Source organism: Neopelma chrysocephalum, unplaced genomic scaffold (assembly GCF_003984885.1).
Source record: "Neopelma chrysocephalum unplaced genomic scaffold, ASM398488v2 Primary Assembly neopelma1_45, whole genome shotgun sequence".
In the NCBI taxonomy this organism is placed as follows: Eukaryota; Metazoa; Chordata; class Aves; order Passeriformes; family Pipridae; genus Neopelma; species Neopelma chrysocephalum.
In genome coordinates, this window is record NW_020897704.1 from 145,980 (window position 1) to 172,918 (window position 26,939).

Sequence of the window (26,939 nt, forward strand, 5' to 3'; positions counted from 1 at the left end):
AGTAATTTTAAAGTACATTTAAATAAAAATAGAAAGTATTTTAATTCAAAATATTTAGTGGGGATTACTTGCAAGGGCTATTTTTGCCCTATCTTACTACTTAGTATTATTTTAGCAAATAGCTGGTGCAAACAGAAGGGAAAATAGATGTGCCTGGCTGACTGACTGGGAAGTGCTGCTGAAACATGCTGTGATAACTTCATGAGTGAACTGAGCAAATGCAAATTGTCAAGTCAGTTAAGGTTTCCCATTCCCACAGGAAATGTTGCAGCCATGACAAACATTGTCATTGTGTTGCCTGAGCTTTACCTTCACCTTTCCAGTGAATAAGGATTACATATGTTATTCCTGCTCACCTGCTATAGTATGTGTCCCCGCTAAGTGAGAGAAGTGGTGGTGGTGACAGAATACCCCTTGCATCTCTGTGATGGCATGTAAGTCTCATTTTTAATTAAACTCTTAACCAAAACTGGAAGCTGCTGCAAATCTGCACAGTGAAAGAGAAAGTTAAGAACCTTCGAATCCGCTGTTGCATTCAGCAGAGGAATGTCTTGTCATGCTGGCAATGCACAGTGCTCTCAGAAGGTGGCCTTTTTTAGAGCAAGGCTGGACAACAGCTATTTTTTTCTTTAGAATTAGCTTGTCATGTAATCAAAGTGTCATTTCCCTAATAATATCAAGGGAAGCACTATCCCAGAAATTCTGGCAACTTTTGTGCCTTCTAGTATGGTGATTATTCTGTATTTTCCTGAATGTGAGTTAAGGTCCTGAGGAGACAGTTTAAGTGTCAATGTTTGAGGTTATTGTACTGTGTTGTCCAAGAAGAACATGAAATCAAAAGTTTAATCATAAGTATTTGAAAATGTAAGTCTGAGCACAAATGTCTATGTCCTAAATTCATACATGTAAAAGAGTAAAATCAGAATATAGAGAAAATTTTACTATGCTTTACATTTATATTAATATTTGCGTAACTGTTTCATGTCAATCTACTTCAATGTTGAAAAGCCTATTTATTCTCCTCCAGAGAGGTAACTTAATTTTATCTAACAGGTTTCCTTCTTGGAGAGAAACTTTGAAAGACTTACCTTAGTAAAATGATAATCAACCCAGAGTGAAAGTCAAGATTCATCTTTAAAAAAGTCAGCTTGAGTAATAAATAGAGAAAATAATAGAATATAGATTTCACAGTTAAAGGATCATCTCTTTAATTAGGAAGTCTTAGCACTGTTAGATAATGGTTGGCAAAGAGAAAGTGAACAAACCACATATTACTCAAAAGTAGCCTATAAATCTGTAAAGGCAAGCTGTTTGGCTGATTAATTTCTTCCCTAGCACTCTGTGTTACACTAAACAGCACACAGACTTCCTGCAGACTACAAGCTTTCTTGGAAACTTGTTTTACTACTGTTCCATGTTTTTAATTTTTTATCACTTCTCAGATATCCTTTAAAAAACCCGACTGTATTACCCCTGCACTCTTAATTATCACCAGAAAGGTGAAGGTAGTTAAATTCAATCTTTTTCAGACACTCAGTATTGAAATACAGTTATGTCACCAAAAAACCACCTTTTGTGTCTGAGGTTATCTTGTAAGTTTGGCTCCTTTCAGTATAGCCACATTGGATCATTTATATGATTAAAAAAGGCAGTATCTTATGAAATATGTGTGACTGAACATACAGTTTGAAGTGCATATTTGAACATTTCAGTGAAAACAGATTTGCTATGATCATTTATGTAATCCAAATGCTCAATGAAACTACATAAGAAAAGTCTAAGATTACTATCACGTTTAAATTCATATTAATTTTGAATGAATAATCTTGGTACATATTCTCTGTGCTTCAGACATTATTCTCATTAACACATACAAGAGTTGTTCACATGAGAAGTGATTCCAGTTACATGTGGTGCGTAGCTCCATTGTGCTGCTTTGTTTTTGCATATTAACCCTTCTACCAGTAATAGCTGTTATTTGTCTTGTTTAAATAACCTAAGTACTGCACACCATTGTGGCTTAATAATTACCATTGACAGACAGTGAATTCACACAGTGAATTTCTCAGTTCTCCTCAGTACTCTGGCACATTTTCTGTGTTAGACATGCCACTCTTTGACAGTCATGGCAAGTGCAAACTACTGTGATTGAATAAGCGTATGCTAATTTACAATTTCAACATTGCAGGAGCAATTCAAGACATTTTTAAAAATCTGTGAAACACAGTGATTTTTCTTTTCATGTTGTGTACTCCAGAGTCTCCATCAGATGATGCCATATCTAATTTTATTTCTTTGTTAAGGTATTTTTTTTAATTATCACTCTAACAAGTCTTTAATATGACATGCATAGATATTAATGATGTTAAGTAGTGATAAAAAAGGAAACTGTTTCATTTTTAGGACAAAATCAAGATTCCCAAAACTCCTCTGTATTGTTCTGCTGTAGGTGGAAGAGACTTAAAACCTGATAATGTACACCAGTCTGGATATGAAGAACTTCACTGCTCTTTATGTATAATTCTACCCAGCTCTCTATCATGTGTTCAGAAGGCTGATGAAAGGCTGCTCTTTTTCAGTCCTTAATAGTATATAGGTAACAGACCAACAAGAGAAAGAGAATATATTACCTGGGGGAAAGTGACAAACTTCAGCATCTCTGGTATACTTGAAAAAATCTTTAGAAAAAAATTATTCATTATTCTTTTTTAAGTGCTATGGTTAATATATGTGAATAAATATAGCTTCTCACCTCCACTCCAAAAAAGCAAAGCATGAAAAAAATAGAAAACCAACCAAACAAAAAAATAGGTCAGCGTAATTTTGAGATCAAAGAGCAAAACTGCAAACCTACTTTAATTGCATGACATTGCATTTAACTGCAATTGCAATAGAACACAGACATACTGAAGAAGAAGGCACATCTGTTTGGGATGCTAGGTCTGTGTATATTGTTAGGTAGTGGAGTCATTCTGAAACACTGTATACATCGAGCTGTACTGCACATCATTTATTACTAACTTTGGAGATAACACATTAAGTAGTTGAACAACCTTGTACCTCAGGTCTCATAAAGGGAGATATATTTACAGGGGCCACTAAGCTTAAAATAATAGCACACTCAGTATACAGTGAGTGTAGATGACTGAGGGGAAGCATGAAGAGAGTAGGGCATTTATACTCTTTTGGCGCCATTAATTTTAATTTGAAACTTGGGTCTGAAAGGCAAATTGAAATAAGCACATAAGACTTTACAAAAAGTTCCCTTGGATTCTGAGCCTACCCAGAAGCATGAACAGGGCTGATATGCTGAATATGAAATAACTTGGAGATTTGAGCTGATACAACCCTTGCCATTCAGCTATATCCTGGCCTGCCCCTTTCATTATGCACTTGAGAACACCATTGCTTGATGTGGTACTTAAGGAGAAATGAAAGACATTCTATGTCACATGAGTGGCAAACTCTGGGGCCAGGACTGTCACCACCCTTTTTTAGAGGCACTGCATGAGAGTATTTAAGTGTATTAGTGTGTGAATTCAATCACTGACTTTACTGGGTATAGCCTCTAAAGACAATAAAGCACTACCTATGTGTTCCTAAACAGTTGCTTCCTGCTATAGTGCGTTGACCCTGGATAGACACGAGGTACCCACCAAAACTGGTCTATCATTCCCCTCTGCAACTGGAGAGAAGACAGAAAATGTAAGGAAGGGGTTCATGAGTTGAAATAAGGACCGAGAGCGATCACTCACTGATTACCATCACAGCAAAAAGACACATGAAGTGGGGATATTAATTAAAATTATTACTAACAGAATCAGAGTAGGATAATGAGAAGTAATATGAATCTTAAAAAAAACATCCCTCCACCCCTCCCTTCTTCCTGGGCTCTGCTTCCCCCCCCCCCCTTCCTACAGGGGCACAGGGAGATGGGTAATGGGGGTTACAGACAGTTCATCACAGGTTGTTTCTGCTGCTGCTCAGGGAGAGGGGTCCTTCCCCTGCTTCAGCGTGGGGTCCCTCCCACAGGAGACAGTCCTTCATGAACTTCTCCAACATGAGTCCATCCCACAGGAAACAGGTTTCCACAAATAGCTGCAATGTGGGTCACTTTTCCAGAGTGCAGTATTTCAGGCACAGGCTGCTCCAGCATTGGCCCCCTACAGGGCGACAAGTCCTACCAGAAAAACCTGCTCCAGTGTGGGCTCCTCTCTCCACAGGTCCACAGGTCCCTGCCAGGACTCTGCTCCAGCATGGGTCTCCCACAGCCTCCTTCAGGCATCCACCTACTCAAGTGTGGATCTCCTCCGTGGGCTGTAGGTGGATGTCTGCACCCCGATGGTCCTCCTTTGGCTGCAGGGGCTGCTCCACCATGGTCTGCATCATGGGCTTCAGGGGAACCTCAGCTCTGATGCCTGGAGCACCTCCTGCCCCTCCTTCTCCACTGACCTTAGTGTCTGCATTGTCATTCACACGTTCTCACTCCACTCTTCTCTGGATGCAATTTCATCTGCACAGTAAATATTTTTTCCTTCTTAAATATGTTATCACAGAGGCATTACTATCATTCCTGATTGGCCTGGTTTTGGCTGTTGGCAGGTCCATCCTGGAGCTGGCTGGCATTGGCTCTACCAGACATGGGGGAAGCTTCTGGCAACTTCTCACAGAAGCCAACTCTGTAGCCTCACTACTACCAAAACTTGGCCACACAAACCCATTACACCTGCCTTCAACGCCTGCTTGTTGCACTGTGCTTGCATGGGCAGAAAAAGTGTTTGTGGGAGAAAGGGAGTACCATAGGGAAAAACAATGTCTGTAGAATAACACCTAGATGTTCAAGTGAATAAAATGGCCCGTTAATAACTTATGTGGACAGTAAGGATCCAAGAGCTTATTCAGCCCTATAATGATCCATGTGGATAGTTTCGTGTATCTAGATATTACCAGATGCATTACCTCAACAGCTAACATGTGACACTAAGGTAATTTATATACCAGCAGTTTTATAACAAGAACTTAGGCTTCTAGCAATTCATTTTCCTGCCCTGTGAAAGAAGAGAGACAGATCTGACAGTTTGACTGATGAGTCAAATAATTATAATGAATCAAAGTATATTTCTAGCTGCCAGACATAATGTTACTGAATAAAACTATTTTGGTAAAATACCAGCCAAAGGAGGAACTGGAACATTTTTTTTACCTCTGAGCTTATCATAACCAAGAAAGAAAAGCCTAATGTGTTTATATTCATGCCAGTCTTAGCATCTTGATTTGTTCCTCTGTGTCTATATAGATTTTTTTACTAGCCATAAAAATTATAATTCAAGAGCAAGCATCTAACTTCCTGCTTGACTCACTGGGAACAGCCAGCTAAATAATTTTTAATTTTGAACAATGCTTTGTTATAAAATTCATCTGAGTTCTTTGTTATAACATTTATCTGAGTTTGTGGTAGATAAGAATAATACTAATAAACACATACGTAATGTGAATTTTTTTTTCAGTGTGTAATTTTCCGGGAAAAAAAATTAACTTTATATCAAAATAAATGTACTTTTTTCCTGTTTTTTGGGGGGTTTATTGACTAATTTTGTTTGTTGCCTGAGTGAAATAATTATTTATTTATATATGTATATTAATATATATCTGCTTCAGCTGTTTTTTTAGTTTCGTATTGTGTTGTACAGTGTAGAAAGAGAACAGCATCCTGAGCCATTCAACGTGTTGTAAGTCCATATTACCTTTAGAGTAGAGCTGAGGCAGATATGTAGATGCGTAGTCAATAACAAGCCATAATTACACCCTTGAATAATGTAAAAAAGGCAAAAAAACACATGAGGAGCTGAGGTCATTTAGCCTGGAGAAAACGAGGTGCAGGAGAAACCTTATCGCTCTCTACAACTGCCTGAAAGGAGGTTGCAGACAGCTGTGGTTTGGTTCTCTTCTGCCAGGTAACATGTGATAGGATACAAGGAAGTGCTCTCAAGTTGCGCCAGGAAAGGTTTAGATTGGAAGTTAGGGGAAATATCTTCACGGAAGACTTGTCAAGCATTGGAACAGGCTGCCCAGGAACATGGTTGAGTCATGATCCCTGGAGGTATTTGAAGGACATAGAGATGTGGCACTTGGGGGCATGGTTTAGTGGGGGGCCTGGCAGTGCTGGATTAAGGGTTGGACTTGATGTTAGAGATCTTTTCCAACCTAATTGATTCTGTGATTCTGTTCTATGAGGCAATGCAAGTTCTTCTTTGTTGACTAGAATTAGATACCAAATAGTGAAATATAAGTGAGATAAGTGAAATGTTGTTATGATTCAAAAGTATTTCCCTATAAATTCTGTGCAAATAAAATGGATGCATATTTATCATTGTAAGTAGATCCTAACCCCTTTCCCTCTCCATCAAGAGGCCCAATACTTAACATGAGGTTTCATGTATTCTGGCCCAAAAGACAGCGGGGAAAACAAAAGCATCTAATGATCTCCCATATGGGTATGGGGGTGTAACACATGGGTAGAAGTGTTTGTGCTGATACGTAATAGAAAAGCACTCAAACTCTAAGGCTGAGTTGGGTATCTGTGCCCAGGTACTGGCAGTGGGGACTGTGGGGTGGCCATTGTGAGGAGAGGCAGAGGTTGCCCTGGGCCCAACACGGCTGGCTGTTTCCAGATGCCTCCAACCAAACCACTGCAGAATATGGCTGTGGCAGGCCCTGCTGTCATAATGAATTTAAAAAAAGGGAAAAGAATGCCTGACAGAGAGAGGAGGAGGGAGAAAAAAGGAATGAGAATCAGCAGAGGAAAGACTGAGGTCAGAGAGGCAGAGCAGATACTCTGGGCATTGGATCAGGGATTCCCTGCTGCCTGCGGAAGGGACCATAGAGCAGGGTAAAAGCATGAGGAGGGAGGAGTATCTTTATGTACTGACCATAAACCCCAACCTTCTGCTACTTGGGGCAGGGAGAGAAGCTGGGAGTGAAGTTGGGTCTAGGAAAGGGGGGAGGAAAAGTGTTGATTTTATATTTGACTTCTGGTTTCTCACTATCTGCATTATGCAGTACATTTTCACTTTAATTGGCAATAAATTATTGTCCCAAGCTGAGTCTCTTTTTTCGGTAATTGGTAAGGGATCTCCCTGTCTTTGCCTCAAACCATGAACATTTTTGCTCTGGTTCTTCCTATTTTCTTTCTCCCATTCTGCTAGGAAGAGGGTGAGTGAGCAGCTGTGTGGGTATTTAGCTGATAGCCAAGACTAACTTACCACAGTAATATACTCTAAAATACCATTTAATAGAGCTAATGCAAGATGGAAAAACATCCTGGACACAATCCTGAGTAACACGATCTAGGATGAGCCTGATTGAGCAGGGAGGTGGGTACTAGATGACCTCCAGTGGTCCCATTCAATCTTATCCAGTCTGTGAAAATAGGATGACAAAGTTCATGATAAAGACAGAGAAATTGCTTACTAATTACTGTCATGGGCAAAAGTAACTTATATTAGGGAAAATTAATTTTTTGACAAATAAAGTGGATTTGGGTGTTGAGAAACAAAGTCAAACATAACAACACCTCTTCTTCCCTCATCCAGACTCAACTTCAATCCCTCAGTCTCCTAGCTCCTTTTCCCCTCATGAGTGGTTTGGGAGGGAATGAGGGCTGCAGGTGGTCAGTACATAGTGACTTCTCTCTGCCACTCCTTCCTTCTCACACTCTTCCTCTGTTCCCTCATGGGTTCCCCACTGGAGCCATCTGGAACCAGCTGTCCAACCCCATGCTTCTTCTCACAGAGGCCACCTCTGCAGACCTCTTGCTGTCAACACTTGAGTACCACTACTTAATACACAGAGAGACCCTGAAGATGTATCTGAGTGTGTCTTCTAGCAGGACTTTGGATTCTCCATCACACTGCAGCACATTTTTCCTGTGTCTGCCTATGGGTGTATCAGGACAGCTGTTTCCAGTGCACAGGATCGCAGCATGGGAGAAAAGCTCTAGTTCTACCTTACTGTGGTGAAAAACCACCACACAAACAACTTGTTGCTGTTCTTCTATTGCTGTTTGTTACTGTGGATTATACTTCCGCTCTGAATTTCTCTTTGCATTTATTGTGCAGATTTTTTTTTGTATTTGTCAAAAGTTTAGATCAAAATAACATGATCCTAACACTTTGCAATTTACCATGTCTGCTTGCAATCTTATTTTCTGAAAAAATGTATGTATGCACATCAGATGGTTTTCTGAAACAAAAAGTTTCTCTCAGTTCATATCAAGCATAGATTTTATACACTCTCCGGCAATAAATAGCTGTTGGTTATTGCTCTGCAGAGTTGTAACAGCCTCATTAGCTTCACTATGTAGCTTACAGTAGTTTCATGTCAAATTAAAAATACAGGTCAAAGGACTAATGTGAGACCAGCCTGCAGAAATCTGAAACTCACCTGAATCCAGTAATTTATAAACATACAAAGCAACTTCATACTCCATCCAAACCCAAAAATTCACAATGGGTATAATTAGAAGTGTTGTTCTGTCTTAGCAATTAGACTATGGCTGATATATAAATTATTATGAAAATGAGAAAGATGCTTTTTATTATTTGCATGCTATTTAAATATTGAATGCTTATCTGAGGTTACTGTGGTCATGTGTAAATGTTAAACAACTGAAACAACTTATACAATGAGCCTGACTTGAAGATTACTGAAATCAAAGAGTTCTTTTCATTGTATGGAATACATTATTGGCCATGCTCAGTGTCTAGTTTTGGGTAGGATAGTTGAAACAGGTGCCCTCACTGTGATCATATTTTAATGGAATAAGATAGGTCCTTCCTATATCCAGAAAATATTAGGTATGATATCAGGTGCTGATGAGTCTCCTTTTGGAGAACAAATAGGGTGATAAGAAATGGGGAGGCTCTTGTGTGAGCAGATTGAAAGATCTTGGCCTACTCAGCCTAGTGAAGGCTCTCAGAGGCCATTATTCTTCTTTACAGGTTAAAAATATAAATCAGGTAAGTGGCCACTTGTGAATACTGTTGAGGTCTCCTTTCACACATAACTCATGTGCCATGGGAAGGTGATGGGAGGAGGCATGAACAAAAGTGATAAGCATCTCCATCTCCTCCCTCCTTTGCATGAGAGAGTTCCCTGCATGTCAGCACCACATCTTCCTGGCTTGTCAACCTGGCATATGGAATTAGGAGATGAGAAGCAGCATCCTGGAGACAGGAGCTAATGGAAAGCTTAAGTTCCCATGGTCTTCTCTAATAAATGATCACCTGGGTAAACACTAAGGAGGCAGGCCATCCGCTTCTGAAAAAGAAAAATATTGTCTGTGGAAAATGTGTAAGAACTGATGAGAAATGTTGAAAAACAGAATAAGATTGCTAGTAAGCTGGGAAGTAAAGTTTCCGAGCACTTTGTTGTTAACACAGTTTTATGCTTAACTGGTTTAAGGAGGGAACTCAATGAAGTTATGAGACGGATTATAAGACTCGACTGCAGAGAACTGGTTTCAATTGCGCAAGCATTCTTTCCAAGATTTCACAACCTGTTTCTAAATACATTTTCTTTTGATAATGTAAGACTTTCAGTTTTCAAAATTATACCCTAGTTGATGTAACTACACAAGCTGATTTTGCATGTTTAGATGTTTAGAGATTTCTTCTCAGGTTTATGAGCTTTAGCCTTTATCTTCTTTTCCCTGACACTCTTTTTATCTCTGTCATTTATATGAGGAGTTTTCTCTAGCATGAAAACACCTACCATCAAAAGGCTTAAAAGAAACTATTTTCCCAGTGATTGCCCACTACTGGAAAGCTCTCTATAGATGTGAAAAGGTTCTACTTGCAGACAATAACAGATTTTTAAGAATTTCACAAGACCTCCATAAGATTAAGTGACTCAGAATGCATTCCCTTCCTATGGTTTTGTTGCCCTTAAAAGAAATTATTTTTCCCCATTTGAAATCTACATATAAGTAGTCTACTCCACCAAACAACTAAAATGGGAAAACAAAAAGGAGTAATTTAGATTTTAATTTGGTCAGATGTATACAGACAATACGCCTGCCTCATCATCAAAGAACATTAATAGAAAAAAAGGCAAATTTTCTTAAAACTCATGATAAATAAATTGTAAACAATAGTTGCAAAGTAGTTAATTAGCAGATTCATAATAAAATGTTTTAATGGACACTACATTTCTGAAACTATGTGAAATAGAAAGTACTTATCAGAAGTAATAACTATTTTAATTTCTTTCCATAAGTGTAACAGCCATTCTTTGCAAATTATTGTTCTTAGGAGCTGTGAAATGAGACCACTGAGAGAAAGTCTCTCTTCAGTTTGGAAAGCACACATATGAAAATGTAATTCTGTCCAGGTGTGACCCCAAATCACTGAGATTAACAAGGATGTCCTCATTGACTTCCATTACAGTGGTGCTCTCCATTAACATATGTACTGTTTAAATATATTAAAGATAAAGCATAGTCTTAAAAAGTGGTAATAATGCTCCTCACCATCACTGTAAAATAGTAAAGTACTGAAATAAGGCAGTGTAAGAGACCATAAAAAATCTAAGCATCCACCATTTCAATAATGTTATCATCACCTGTTAGAGGGTATGATTCCATAGGCATTTAGGATTTTAATGCAGTTACACAATTTTACTTGAGGCCATTATTCACAGAATCATAGAATTGTTAAATTGGAAAAGATCTCTAACATCATCAAGCTCAGCCGTTATTCCAACAATGCCAGGTCTACCACTAAACCATGTCCTAAGTGCCACATCTACATGTTATCTGAACACTTCTATGGACTCCATCACTTCCGTTAGCATCCTGTTCCAATGCCTGACTACTCTTTCAGTGAAGAAATTTCTCTTCATACTGAATCTAAATCTCCCCAGCTTGAGGACATTTTCTTTCATCCTGTCACTTGTTACCTGGGAGAAGAGAGTGACCCCCACATTTCTACAACCTCCTTTCAGGGAATTGTAGAGAGCAATAAGGTCCCTTCTGAGCCTTGTTTTCCCCAGGCTAAACACCTAGAGCTCCCTCAGCCTCTCCTCATTAGATTTGTGCTCCGGCCCCTTCACCAGCTTTGTTACCTTTCTCTGGACACGCTCCAGTACCTCAATGTAGTTCTTGTAGTGAGGGGCCCAAAACTGAACACAGGATTTAGGTGTGACCTCACCAGTCCCAAGTACAGTGGGATGATCACTAATCCTTCTGGCCAGGCTATTTCTCATACACAGCACCCATATGGCATTTGTATTATAAATAAATAGAAACTTAAAAGAGAAATGCATTGTAAAAGGCCTATTCCTAAGAAATCTAGAAGTATTATGATATTCACAGTGTAATGAGAAGGTCAAATAACACTTGGGGACAGATATCTGAAGTTTGGCTTTTGTGGAGAGAGTTTAGCAAAAAAGAATTTGAATGTCTCTAAATATCTCTAAACATGATATTGCAATGAGCAAAAGGTGTTATTCAAGTATTTGCAAATAAAATTTCCTTTCTCAAGTGTTAGATAACTGGTTTAACTGCCTCAGCATCTAGATAACATGAGATATCAGAGTGATGGATTTAGCAGTTTTGATGATTTACTTCTATATTCCAGGAAAATTATAACTGTAATTGAAAGGATACAGGAACCTTCACTTGCAGACTTCTGACAAAAACCTCAATTTCAGGTAATATCAGGGAATCAAAAAGTCTGTCAGGTGCCCAAAAAACAGGGCAGACCTTAACTGGATGGAAAAGACAGAATGAAGAAACCCCAGAGGTTCATTCAGGCTGTCATGCTACTGCCACTCAGTCGTGCTTAAAATGCCCATCACATCTCTCCTGCTTAGCTCTGCCCTCAGGATATTCTCTTTCTGAGGAAGGGCACAGGGTACAGATATCACTTTCTGTGACTGCAGGTTAGAATTTCCTAGATCCGGACTTCTCTCATTTTTAATAATGCCCACAGAAAGAGAAACTGAGATACCACGGTAAGGAATTCAATATAAGGACATAGATAAGAGAAAGCTTTGGGAAATAATATGTCAATGTGCAGATGAACTAAAAATAGCCTCCAGACCTCTAAACATCCTTCACTCACCACACTTTTCCATATTTCATGCAGCTGAGTGCTGGAAAATTTCTTACATTGTAAATGATGTGAGAAGCTGATGAGGTAAGTTTGTTGTTGATAAGCAGCTTGAATATTCAGAAGCAAGAGGCCAGAGAGAACTGAAACTTCGTGTTCAACAGAACAGACTAGTTGGGATGCAGTAGAAAGGCTAGTGCTAGCGAGAGGTATCTTCATGATGAATTTCTAATTCCTTGGCTACTATTAATGAACTGTTCACCAGACCTGAGAACAGCAAATTCTATTCCATCAGTGTATTAAAAAATTATGTAAATGAAGTATGGAGACCTAATTAGAGTGTATGAATTGCATGGTTCAAGGAAAAGTGTAGTTATGTATCAGTAATTACACAACAGCCCTTTTTCCTAACAGGCTAAACCAACTCCATTTCATCATAATAAGTATTATAATTAAAACAGCTTTTCAAACTAATGGTGCATGGAACATATAATAAAAAATGTAAATTCCAAACATCTATAGGATTTGTTTAAAGACCTGGGGTGCACACAAAATAGAACAAGCATTATTTTGATGCAGATAGTATAATAGCTTTTTATTTTTTGGCAACAGAATGTTAATGGCAAATGGAAAATGTTCAATATCAAGGAAGATCCATATGAATTTGAAATTTTAACTTTGTTCTGGATCTTAGAAGTAAGGCAGAATGTATAACATAGATATGGATGCTGGAAGGGCCAGGGTAGATGCTATGAATGTTCAGCATGAAAGGTTTGTAACAGTGAATTAAATTTAATGGCCCAATTAATTCCCTTCATTCATACTGTTAAAGCTAAGGATTGAAATGCATATTTTTGCCTATGTTTTTTCCTCCTCTGTTCATTTTGTATTTTGTGACTTTTTCTTCACTTACTGGAAGATTTTTTTCTTCTCTGAATGACAAAATTGCAGCAGCCAACAAACTGCACCAAAGAAAAAAGGATTTTGCTTCCTAAAAGGGAAAATGACTGAACAGCAGGGATATAAATTTCTAGCAGTTGAATTAGTTTTACATATATTTAAATGATACTTTTGGATCACAGGATTTCCCCCACTCTACTCAGAAGTTTTCCCACATTTTCTTTTTTTTTGTCTTTCAAAGCTGTCTTTGTTGACCAGGCCACTGTTACTAATCAGTTAAAGGTGTTATGTTGAATTGATTTTTTTTCAGAGAGGAGAATGTCCTCTGACACAAGGAAAGTTGAAGGAAAACAATAACAAGAAAAATGCATATAAATGTCCTCTTCTTCATGCTGGTACATGCTGTGGAAGAAACCCGAGAAAGTTGTTAAAAGTTCAAGATAACATACATGTTACCAGATCTTGAGGGGGAATGTTGCGTTGGTTTTGTTTGTTTTATTGGTTGTTCTGTTTCCAATAAAATTTGTTCCAGCTTCCTTAGAGATTTCACTGCAAATCTAACAAGTTCAGGCTGTCTGTATAACAGAAAGAGTAAATCTTTAGGAAAAATATATCATTAGGCTTCAAGATAAATATTTGCCCTCAAATGTTGGTGTAAATTATACGCCCAACAGATCAGCTTTTTGAGATTTTAATACCTCTGAGATATTTTTAACTGTACTGAGCAATTATGGGAATTATAGTTCTGTTAATGTTGAAGATATGGACAATTGAATTATGTGGGGGGAAGCCCCACAATTAAAGTTTGAGGTAGTGCAAAAGTGAGGCCATGTTCCATGGGAGCAGTGGAGCTGGTTAGATGGTTTCCATGGACACGGCCTTGGGTTGCAGGGAGTACAGGGTTGAGACGGTTTGATAATGTGCAGGTGCTGGATTCCTGGATGTTGTTGTAGGAATATGTTTGTGTTGTGTGTGAAGTTAGTTAGCTCAATAAAAGGCTGCCTGCCACGCTGAGCAGGCAGACATCTCTTTGTCTCACCATCCTCGTGTGTCTTGTGTGTCCTTCTTTTCCCCTCGGACCAAGACCTCACGACAGGTACCCCACGACAGAATTATATTTGCTATGAGGAGATGAAAGAAACTTACAAACCCAATTACTTATGGATCATAACTGATGAGGCCAAATAATTCTATACCTAATTTGGTGCTTTTTTTTCTCTAGGCTTGTTATCACAGAAACTGAACCTTAATGTTATATATTACATTCCTTTCCATTTTATTGCATTTTAAAGAAATTTGTACTTTGAACTTCTGAAAGTCCACTAGCTTTGTAATGTAACACATCCATCAGCTATAGTTGCATGCCATCACATCTTTTCAGCACGTAAATAAGAAAATGTAACCCATTTTTTCTTATAAAATCCATATTTTTTGAATACTGTATGATGATAATTTCTGCTCCCCAAATGACAGTGAACTGGAGGATTAGGACAGCAGATGACAGAGTTGACAGTTTATTTCTGTAACTTACTGGTGCCAGTGTTTGAGACCATGCCATTTCCCTAACACTTCTGACGTAAAAAGTCAATTTTGCTGCAAGACTGTTATAAAATTTGGCATAATGGAGTTTGTTTTTTCCAGGACTATTAACTCCCCAGTTACCAAACTTGAAAGAAGGAGCAGACTCTATTACTCATTTTTCACAGAGATTACTCAGCTACCAAAATATAGCTGTAAACTACCCTTTGGAATATTTTCAAAGAAAATGTTTGACAATAAGTGTATTTCATTTCAATAGGAAGTGAAAATACATGCAAATATTTCTCAAAAATCTATATCTTTGCATACACTAATGTATCAATGCCCATTTAAAGGATTACTCATCCAGGGCTCTTCCTGAAGATACAGTGCTAAAAATTCAAGAGAAGTATATGACTGGCTTTGAAGAATTTAATCTATGCTTTTGTTAGAGCTCTCTGTGCTTTTTATTTGTATATGTAAAAGCATCAGGTGCAAGTAACTTAGTCTGCTTCCTAAAAGAAAAGGATATATGGAACGATTTTAGAGGAAGTTATACTTTTGCAAAAAGAAAAAGTGGTCTATGTCATGCTGTATCTTAAATAGTGTGCAGTTGTGTAGCAAGCAGCTTACTCATGTGAGCGCTTGTTCCAAAAATCTTTTCAGAAGAAATATTTTAGACCCTCTTGCTGTCCTCTGGAGACAAATAGAAGGGATTCCAACATCATTCCAACTTGGAAAGCATCTATCAGCCCCAACGTATACATATTCTTGTCACATATGCACATTTAGCCTCATCTCAATCCCTGGACAGGTGATGGAGAGCCTCATTCTAGAGGCCATCTCTATCCACATGGATGACAAGAGGGTGTTCAGGAGTCACTAAAGGTAAATCATGCTTGACCAACCTGACTGCCTTTTACAATGAAAGAACTGCTTGGATGGATGAGGGGAGAGCAGTGGATATTGTCTACCTTGATTTCAATGAGGCTTTCGACATCATCTTTTACAACATCTTCATAGGCAAACTCAGAAAGTGTGGACTGGATGTGTAGGCAGTGAAGTGGATTTAGAACTGGATGAATGAGAGAACCCAAAAAATCATAATCAGTGACACAGGGTGTAGTTGGAGGCCTGCCACTAGTGATGTCCCTCAAGGTTCAATACTGGGGGCAGTATTGTTTGACTTATTTGTCAATATCTTGGATGAAGGGGCAGACTGCCTTCTCAGCAAGTTCCGACAAGCTGTCCATGAGCCAGGAGTGTGCCCTTGTGGTCAAGGAGGCCTATGGTATTCTGGGGTGCGTTAGGAAGAATATTGCCAGCAAGTCAAGGGAGGTGATCCTGCCCTTCTACTCAGGTCTAGTGAGGCCTCAGGTGGAGTGCTGTGTCCAGTTCTGGGCTCCTCAGTACAAGGAAGACATGGAGCTCCAGGAGCAGGTCTAGTGGAAGGCAACAAAGATTATTAGGGTACTGAATCATCTATCTTATGAGGAAAGGCTGAGGGAATTGGATCTGTTCAGCCTTGAGACAAGATGACTGAAAGTGGACCTCATCAATGTCTATAAATACCTGAAGGGACGGTGTCAAGAGGATGGAGCCAGGCTCTTCTAGGTAGTGCCAAGCAATAGGATAAGAGGCAATGGGCAGAAACTGATGCACCTGAAGTTCCACCTGAATATGAGAAAGAACTTTACTGTACGGGTGACCATGTACTGGAACAGATTGCCCAGAGAGATGTGGAGTCTCCCTCACTGGAGATATTCAAGTACTCTCTGGACACAACTCTGTTGAATGTGCTCTAGGATGACTCTGCTTAAGCATGGAGGTTGGACCAGATGACCCACTGTGGTCCCATCCAACCTTACATATTCTGTGATTTCTGTTTGTGTGCATGTGTATGTTTTCACTGGGAGTGAGAAAGCATATGTGTGTGTATGAATATGGGAGAAGTGACAAACAAGCAACTAACTTTTATTTTTTAAATATCCCCTAATTCTTCAAGGGCTGTTTTCTACTCTGGAAAGTGCCAGCAACCAGTCAGTTTAATGTCAAATTTTCACTTCTGTCCCACTCTTGTGGGTAGCAGATGAAAAGAACTCTGTGGAAGCATAGCAGAATAAATCTGTGCAGGGTATTTTAGCATCCTGAGCAGCTGCTGCTTAAAATACAGATCGGAATTTTTCTTTTGGGAGAGTACTCAGTGGCAGTTTTCCAGAAGCACAAGCAATATGTTTACTAATCTCTTCTGCCTAACAGCAGTATGTTTAGCTGCCATAAGCCTGGGGGCCAGTAGTCCTGTGAGAATCTACAGTTGCAGCAGTTCAAGCATAATAAATTTGACTTCGAATGACACAGTAATTCCTCAGCTTTTATACAGTTCCAGCTGCACACTTCAACTCTACAAGGAATACAAAAGAAGTGACATCATCAGTACCTACATAATATTTTTAGGTTGTATTGGAATCTAATACTGTTAAGAGGCTAAAATAAGAAACCAAGTTCTAAATCCTTCAGAGTTGCAGTCATGTGGCAGTCACATCTGCAGTGTCCCATTAACTTATGTAGGATTTCAATGAAATTTCAGAGGGCAATTGTGTATCTGACAGTTTTTTAACATCTACTGACTATAAAGAGTACAAGCATCAGGAAAAAAATTAATTGACAACAGGATTTTTCAATCTCCTTTTGTCTTTTTCTGGTAGTTTTTTTTATAAATATCATTTGACTTGATTTTATTTAAACTGTTGCATTTCTGTGAACACAAACACAAAACACACGGATACGTATTGTATATATTCATAGATTCCCACATACGCTTTCCTCAACACACTAAGATATGACTAATATTTCTGAATTTGCACTGAGTATCTGCAACAAGATGCTGGCAGTGGGGGCTGTGGGGCAACTCCTGTGAGCAGAGGCTGGGATTGCCCTATGCTGGACACAGACTATTCCAGGCAGCTCCAACAAACCCACTGCAGGCCGTAGCTGAGTCCCACAGCCCCATCTCTGGAAAAACATACTTAAGAAAAGGGAGAAAATGCTGGACAGGGAGAAGGGAGAAAGAAAGAGTAAAACAGCAGAGGGAAAACCGAGGTCAGAGGAGGAGGAGTAAGAGCAGGGCAGACGCTGCTGAAAAACTACAGCTCCTAGAAGACCCATGCTGGAGCAGAGGAAAAGGATAAAGAAGAAGGAACGGCAGAGGGAAACTATTGTGTACTAAACCCCCAACACCACCACTCCTTGTGCCACAGGTTGCCTCACAAAAGGGACTGAGCATAACCTACAGCAATAACGAGGGGGAGGAGAGGAGTTTGGGGTGAAGATGAGCAGGGAAATGGGGGAAGAAAGACATTTTCCCTAAGTGTGTTTTCCCTAGATATTTTAATGTTGGAGTTCTTTTGTTTACTTTTTGTTTTCCAATACCTGAATCAGTAATTAAATATAAATATCTTAACTAGCAATAAATTTTCCCCCAGCTGAGTCTGTTTTTCCTGTGTTAGTAATTGATAAGGGATCTCCCTGTCTTTTATCTTGACCCACAAACTTTCTTACTCCTGTTGTTTCTAATTTCTCCCTCTGTCCTACTGAGGGGGCAGCAACTGGCTGGATGGGACTTTGGTTGCTAGCTGGGGCTAACCTGCCACGTAATTTTGTGTTAACACTCGCATACTTTTTGTTTCAAATTTTGGCTAGAAATTTCATGGAGTTTCTTGTAATACTTTAGGTAATTGATTAACATACATACTATCCTAAAAGCAACCCCCAGAAATAAATTATTAAAAAATGCTACCTTTTTTTTGTGTATGTGTGATTGATCTTGAAGTATTTCAAGTGGAGGAGATAGTATGCACTCACCAGACAGATTTCAAAACCAATTTGATTCTAGACAGGCCCCTGCAGTTACCCCACAATCCTTAGCCCTCCCACTTCTTTTTTCAGCTTCAGTTCAGTCCCCTGCAGTAATTCCTGACCAAGGTTCTAACTATGACATTTTTGTTGATTTTTTTGTCTTCCCTAACCTCCTCCTACATCCCTTCTGGTTTGTTTTTATCCTAAGCTTTATTTTTTTGACTTTTTTTCTAGTCAGTCTACTTACATTCTTTTTTTTCACCTTACATGCATCTGCTTTTGAGTTTCTTCTCTGCAGATAAATAGAACTCAGTAGAGAGATTGTGATGGCTAATGATCATGAGTGTTCATTAATATTTCTTGAATCTATCAGTTTCTTTTTGTAATCAAGAATTACAGGGTTTTTTTCTTGGACTCTTGTTGGTTAAGTCATGATGCTTTTCTCTCACTGAGAGGTCATGGGATAGTATGCTGTTATAGCCATTTCATCTACAGATTTTTCAAGTTGGATTTTTACAGAGTTCCATCCTTTCTCCATGTTTTATAGGTAGTCCAGGACTGTTGGAAGACAGTGAGCTATATGAAATATGATGATAGCAACCACCTAATGTCCAGCTGTGTAGGTCTTATTTTGTTGTCCTTCTGAAAACAGTATGTCATTAACAGAATGTAAATTCAGTGAAGACCGGATTTTAGTGCCATGAGGCTGTGAGAGTTTACTTTGGGTGACGATCTTGTTACCGCAAACTCCACTCTCAGGTCAGGGTTGAACTCAGAGTTTTCTGAAGGTGTATCAGCATGAATAATTTTGAAAAAAAAAAAGCTGTTACATGATACCCATGGCAGGAGAGTTGGAGTTAGATGATCTTTAAGGTCCCTTGCAACCCTAACCATTTCATGATTCTATGACTGTGAATATAGCAGCTTATATATTGAACATCTTATCTGCATAAAAGAAAATTTCAGCTTATAGCTGTAACTTGTATTTACTGTTTGAGCATTTTCAAGTATATATTTATATATATACCAGTATAACCTTTGGCATCCTGAGTGACCTGGGGTTTACCTTTTAAGGCTGTGCTATTTCTGATGAGAACTAACATTAACTCAATTCAAAGGAAAAGTGAAGTATTTAAGCAGAACAATGGTAGATTCTGGAACTGGACTATGTACAGATGGGTTTAATTAAACTTTGTGACAAAGATGATAAAATTAATTTATAAAGGTGTCAAGGATGACAGAAATGACTAAGAGCTGAAATGCTAAGCAAGATTATGCTTTTCAAGTCAATATGTATGACTGGTTGTATTATTATGAATGTGGATTGAACTGCTGAATTCTATTGCATTATACATGACATTATGTATTGTATTATGTATGTATCTGAATACAAAAACATGACCAAATAATGATGTGTTATCCATGTTCCTTAATTAGCATGTATCTTTCAGTTGTTCAACGAGCTTCATCAGTCATACTTTGCTTGCATTTAAGTGGCCTTCTTCAGCAGAAATTGTGTGGCTGATTGAATATCTATTGTAAAATTTTTTAAGTGTTGGTTTGATATAGGCAATAGCAACTGACTCATCACTGGAAAGGAGAACCTATCTTTCTATAATCTGCAGCCTTGACAATTACTCTAATTTCATGGACTTTAATTATTTATTTATTACATACACATTTGTGTTAAGTTCTGTTAAGTGAATTTAACCTATATGAGAGATACTAGACTGTGAGTCCTGGATTGCAAAACCTCGTATATACATCATGGCCAGCAGCGGTTCAGGTACCTAACTGCTGATTTGCAAAGTTAAATGTTAGACTAATAACCGAAGTGCTTCATGCAAAGATGTGCACAAAAGAAACCATGTGCAGCGTACAGCAATTTTTAATTGGTCGTACAAAGACCCAAACTGTGCTATGTAATTGTGTGGCATCTGTTGCGTCTCATCTCTCTATTAACTATTGAAGTAAGTACAAAATGCAACTTCATAGAATGCTATATAATAGGGTGACTTCAGGGAGTGCTTGGATTTTCTGCTGGAACTACAGGAAAGATGACATTGAAGGTGTAAATTATGATGCTTGAAACCATACAGCAAACTTAGCAGAAAGCACAAGTTTTTTGTAGAGGTTAAACAATCTCAAATTTATTGCCCACTGATCTATGTTGGAGCTATGACCATGCCAATATTATTACTATTGTCCTTGTTATTATCACCTCTATGACTACTATAACATTTACATGAAGGTGTAGGTGAGAATGTGAATAAGGAACATTATTTTCTTCCATTCCTCTGTAAGTGTTGCATAGAAAGATAGTATGATTTACCAAAATACCTTATGACAAATCTAGGAGAAAAGTTTCTAGTTTGAGTCAAGTATTTTAGTAATAAGATTAGATTTTCACTCTTACCCTAGAGAGAACATTTTCAATATTGCTTTGCTAATACCCTAAATGTTGCAGTCGCCCTGAACATTAAATTTTTGGAACACTCCAGGAAATATATTTTTAAAATACATGTTTCCTGAAGTTGATAAACCCTTACATAATCAAGTAAATATACATATAGCTAAAGAGCATTCCAAAATAAGGAATGGAAAACATGAAGCAATGAACTATACAAACCAGAAGGAACCAAGCAATGAGTTCTGCTTCCTGATTATTAAAGTTGGCTTGGTGACCAGTCATCACTGAAGAATTTCTACAAACTGCATGATAGCAATGAAATTAGTGATGATTCTCCTAGTCACATATATTCATGAAGGAATGTGATTCTTCCATACTCTGTGGCTTGTGTAGTATAGTAATTTCAAACCCATGGAAGGCAAAGGTACTGTCTGGTAGTATTCCAATAAGATACATAAATGGCTTAGCACAGGTGTGAAAGACTACTCATGCTGAAAGGGAGGGTGATAAATCTCATATCCAAAGTATCGCTGGGCCAAGGGGAAACCACAGCTCAGCATGTGGAAGAGGTTTTCATAGATCCTGGGCACATCTGCGCAGAGAAACTCCTGTAGTGCAAACCAGACCAGCTGACAAACTGTCCTCCCCTGTGCCAGCTGTCTCTGGATACAAGCAAATGTCAAGTGAACTGGACATCATCAGGGTGCATGGGAAATTGGAATTGCATGTCCTATTCTGGTTTCTGTGGGACTAGTGTTTAAGAAAGCTTGCTACAACAGTCCAAACTTATTCAAAGATACCTTTGTGTAGGGATGAGATCCCTGAACTGCTTTCCACCATAGAAGAAGAGTGAAGACACAGAGCAAGGACCAAGACCTTTGCCCAGATCTTCAGAAGAGAAAAAGAAGTGAGTAGTTATTTAGTGCAAAGGTAAATAGATTTTTTTTCTAGTATTTCTTGGTATATAGTGTCACACTCATAATGTAGGAGACATTAACACAGTTTTTAGCCTGATCTTTCGGTGAAACAAGATCTCTGTGATTGTACGCTGCATTTGTTTCCTCATTCTTCTGTCTCTGTATAATTCTCATTCCCAAAAGGTTTTTAACCAAGAGCCAATGTCAGCTAAATATACAGACATTTGAGACATAATGGCTTTCTGCAAGGATGGTGAAAATCAGAAACTGGCTAGAAGACATAGACAGGAAAACTGAAAATCCCCAACAGAAAGGCTGCAATCTGAGTGCCCATTCAGGTCATCCCAACAAATTCCTGCTGCTCTTCGGCCAGCCATGTAGAACCTCACTGGCCAGTCAGCAGGCTTGTGTGCTGATATCACCTCTCACCAAGCTGCAAGGCCAGACATAGCCAGGGAAGAAAACTGCTGCTGGAGTAGTTAGAGAGTGTGTGTAAGAGGGAACAATAAACCCTGAAGAAGAGTGATGTGAAGTTACTAAGGCTGCAGATTGCAGAACTATCGTGTAGCATAGTGTGTAGGACAGAAATCCATAGGATAACAGGCTTCATTAATCCCATGTTCACAGTACAAGATATTTTCTGTTGGACCAAACAACTCTTTAATCAATAAACATTTAATTCTATTATGAACTGAACACAGAGAACTCATCTGGGTAAAGCTTACTCAGAAGCTTATTTCTAGAGGTGAAGTTTTACTGTATGTGTTTAAGCATTATTTACTTTTTATTTTCTCTGCCAATAAGTTTTTTTCTGAATTAGATTTAGGAAAATTATTTAAAACCAAAACCACGGTCTGCATGATATCTCAGGTGTACCAAAAGCTATTATTTGGAACTGTAAACATTCTATTTTTAACATCTGTATATTTTATACCTTTTCAATATTAATGGGAAAAACAACCTGCAACTAGTCAGAAATCTGAAAAGCCACAAGTAATCTTTACAAATTGGCAAGGGTGTGCTTTCAGAAAGAAGACAACTTCCCTGAGCAAAATTAGTGATAGCTTCTTAAGTTACTGTTTCCACTGTTGTATTTTACTTTAATAGTTCTGATTTTGATAAATGCTCAGATTGACTTTATTTGAGGGCAAATAAGAATATTCCTTTCCAATACTTATGAAAATGAGATTCTTTAGCCTGTAGCTGTTAGAAGCTGAGACCTGTTTCAATTCCAGGCAGAGCTTTATTACAGAAATCTCTGAAGTGAATGGAAAGCAACCCATACAGTATATAATCACTGCTTATGAGTTTTCTCTGTGGGTTATTAAGATTAAAATGATTAGATAACTGACTGTGTGCGAGGAACAATTTTTCATTTAACTATGTATAAATAGTTTTAAAGGTGAGAATAGGTCTTGTTGCTGAATCAAACATTTTGCATAAAAATATCATTAGAAAGACGCCCTGGTGTTGTTTCATGGGATAATAATTTCAGTAATAGAAATATGAACTCTGTTATATACAATATAAAAGGTTATTACCCTGTAGAGTCCACAGAAAGTGAGACTACCACAACTCCCTTGTATATTGGTACCCTTTTATTGATGGAAAAATACTATAGTTGGAGGTAAGTACTAAACCATCATGTTACCTCTGCCCCATTATCTTGTACACTTCATGTTGAAACTGAAAATATCTTGAAATATAAATTTATACAGTAGCATTAAAACCCTTCAAACTCAATATGTTTCTTCAAGGATGAACTAACTGTTCATATGTATTTTATATTTAATAGTCTGCAAAATATACTAAAAAGCCAGAAGCGGGGTGTAAACTGTTCCTAGTTCCTATATTTGAAATGAAAGTTATTAGAAGAATGGACAAAAAAAGTTTTGTTAAATGTATTGCATTTTATGATCTAATTTTTTACAAGTTGTATTGATCAAAACTACTCTGGCAGCACAAATGGGACAACAGAGTAATAGCCAAGCTCCTTCATATAACCAAATAATAGCATGGAATAGTAAATGGAAAGCAAGACAAAGAGGACCAGAGAGATAACATAAAATCTGGTATTGCAGAATATTAAATCCACTGCAGATAATCAGTGGAATATGAACAAAATAAAAACAGACAGTCTGAAGCTGCAAGTTGGGAAACATAAATTTTTATCTCACTAATGTTTCCCTAGCGGATAGTTCCAATGCATGATGGGGATTTGTTTTTAAATAATGTTATTTTGCTGCTAACTGACCTTACTGTCCAGTTCAATTTACATAAGGAATTGAGATGCTTTGAAGGTGTGTTTTTTTTGAGAAAAGAGAATTTTTGCAAAGTCACTCTGAAAGCCAGAATGAGAACAAGACCTGTTTTGCTTTGACTTCGAGAAGTATTATGATAAACAAAATACTTAAAACAGAAGCACAGAAAACCAATTCTATTTAAATGTAATTCTGAGGCCATACTACATCCCCAAGCTTGGAGTGAGATGCATTTCTTCTAAGTCTTGTGCTCCTCTGAAGCTTTAAAGGCTTTAAAGGGCTTTGGGCAAATGCAAGTATCCACCCACACTGAACTTATTTCAAGTCAGAGGCCTAACACTAGATAAATTATATTGGTCCATAAATAACACACCTGTCAATTGCATAAAATAGACTGTCTGTTATTTGTGCAAAAAACCAGTTTCTCAGAGTAAGTGTTGTGGGGCAATGTGCTAGTAATGCCAAAACTTTGGGCAGTGATGAATAGATCTTGACCTTGCTCACGTGTAGGTAATTATAACATTGCAAGTAATTAATGATGTAATTATCACTTCCTGTTTTCTTCACAGTAGCTCTTGTTTCCTGCAGATATAGTGCAGGATCCTCTTGTCTTAAAAAAAAGCATGTTTATAAGACTATGGTATGTCATCACTGTGTGTGATTGAACAAACTTAATTTTGCTTTGTCATGGTTATTGTGGTTAGTGCTTGATAACATGAAAACCTGTTCATTTATCTGACATTTTAACAGATATTAAGTATAGGCATACTGGGACCCCTGGTGGCCTAGCGGTTAGCATGCGGGACTCTCACCGCTACGACCCAGGTTCGAATCCCAGTCCCCCGGGCAGATGGAGCTCGTTAGCCCTGTGAGGCCATCCATCTATGAGAAGGTTACTCTAAACAAACCTACGTCCTGAGGACCTCACTGCCATTGTCCAAGCTTGCTTGGCCCCGGCAGATGAACCTTAGGATTAAAGGGTGGGCTCAGTTCAGCGCATGCTGTGTCTCACCTAAAAAATCCATTGCGCAGGCTGGAAAGGTAAAAGACCTTTCCCAAAATCTTCGTTCGCAAATACTGGCCATTATTATAGGCATACTACGATTATACTAGAAAATTGACCAGTTCAGGCAACATTCATTGTACAAGTATTAAATTGTCTACATTGCTGAATTATTAGTACAATCCTTTCTTTTTAACTAGCCATCTCCTAAATAATTCTTGGATATGCTTTGGGAGTTATCACAGTCCAATGACTATTCCCAGTAGTTGTTTTGAATTTTGTTAGTGTGTTCTGCATAGAAAGTTTGTTTAATAGTATAGGTGCCAGCCTTTCTAGGTTCACTAGCTGCAGTACTGGAGAAAGGTCAGAAGCACATTTAATTTATTAGCATTGAAATTGCTTCACAGACTGGTAGTACATCACAGCTGCAACATAGCAAGCAGTAGCTCTGGGCTGGGGAAAGAAAGAGCTTCCAAGAATGCTTTTGAGTTGCAAATGACCATGTGAGCAGATGCTATTCTTTTAGGCCAGGCTTAAACGAAATTATTCAGAAATGGCTTTATTTGCCTTTTCACTTTGCTTTTCAATAGTCTAGAAGATCTCCTTACAGTCTGTAAGACCTGGAAATATTTGTAGGCAGATGCCGTCTGTCTCCTTGCTACTGTTAGTTACCCTGTTTGGAGATAAGTTTTAGCTTCTAGATTTCATCTGAGAGCCCTGGAAATCAATTCACACAGCTTTAAGTGCAGGCTTACCACAGCAATTTACTCATCCTCTACTATGGCCTGCTTACATCAGAACTGTTGTTCTGTGGACGCAATGCACAGACTCTATGGAAATTCTATATAGACATTTCAGAATTTTAGTTTGTGCTAAACCCAAGGTAGAAGGAAATGAAGTTGTAAAAAACATAGATATGTATAAAATAGGGTGTCAGCAGTCCTAAAGGATGGAGGGAACGAGTTTTCTCATCTTGAGAAAAATGTGATAGTGGCCTCCAGTAGGGCTTCACTAAAGCGAAGGCTCCAACATCTTCATGAATCTTCTGTTTCCCTCCTGTCCCATTGCTGCCAGCATGTGTGTTCTGGGAGAGGGACCAAACTTCCTTCTGATGTGCTCTGTCTGGAGGGCTGAGGGAGAGCCATATGTATGACCCAAGCCTTCCCTGGTAAATCCACACTTGACATGTCTTCCTAGTCTCCTAATCACATATAGAGGTTTTGCTTCTGTCCTTCCTTTTTTTGACCATTATGGAGTCTGCTTATTTTAGGAGGTGACCAAGGAAAATCTTAATATTCAACAGAGAAAAAGGCCGAAGATGTGACACTGTGTCTGAGGGAAGGTTTAGTTCAGATGCATATCCCTTTTCATATGACTCCTCTATCTCACTACAAAATTACTATTAAATAAGGCAATGGCTTCTTTCCCCATTAAACAAGAACAAATGGGAAAATATTTTCACAAGAGTGACTTACTGATTACCAATTTGAAATGTAGGTTCCAAACCTATTTTCTAGATTTATTATTTTCTGCCAAAATTGATTTGGACAAAAAACATAGTAATCACCATAGTAATTTTCCATCTCATTACACAACTCTTGTAACTTATTACCCATTTAAATGAATACCTGTTAAATGATCGGACCTATACAATACAAACAATTTTTTGACCCATCGAGCCAAAACAAATAGAGGACTGCAATAAAGTCTTTACAACAGTATACTACAATACAAGATGCAATAAAAATGGGATTTCTCAGTGTAATACATCAGCTGAATGAATATAAAACTTCATAACAGAATCAAAATTACTATTTGGGATGCCACATGACTGTACTATGACCCTAATCTTTCCAAATCCCAAGGAGCTCTGAGGAGATATTCCGCATCATCCACATAGGAGCTTGCTCCTGATTCATCAAAATGGAACACACCCAGTACTTATACAGACCTAACAAATAATCA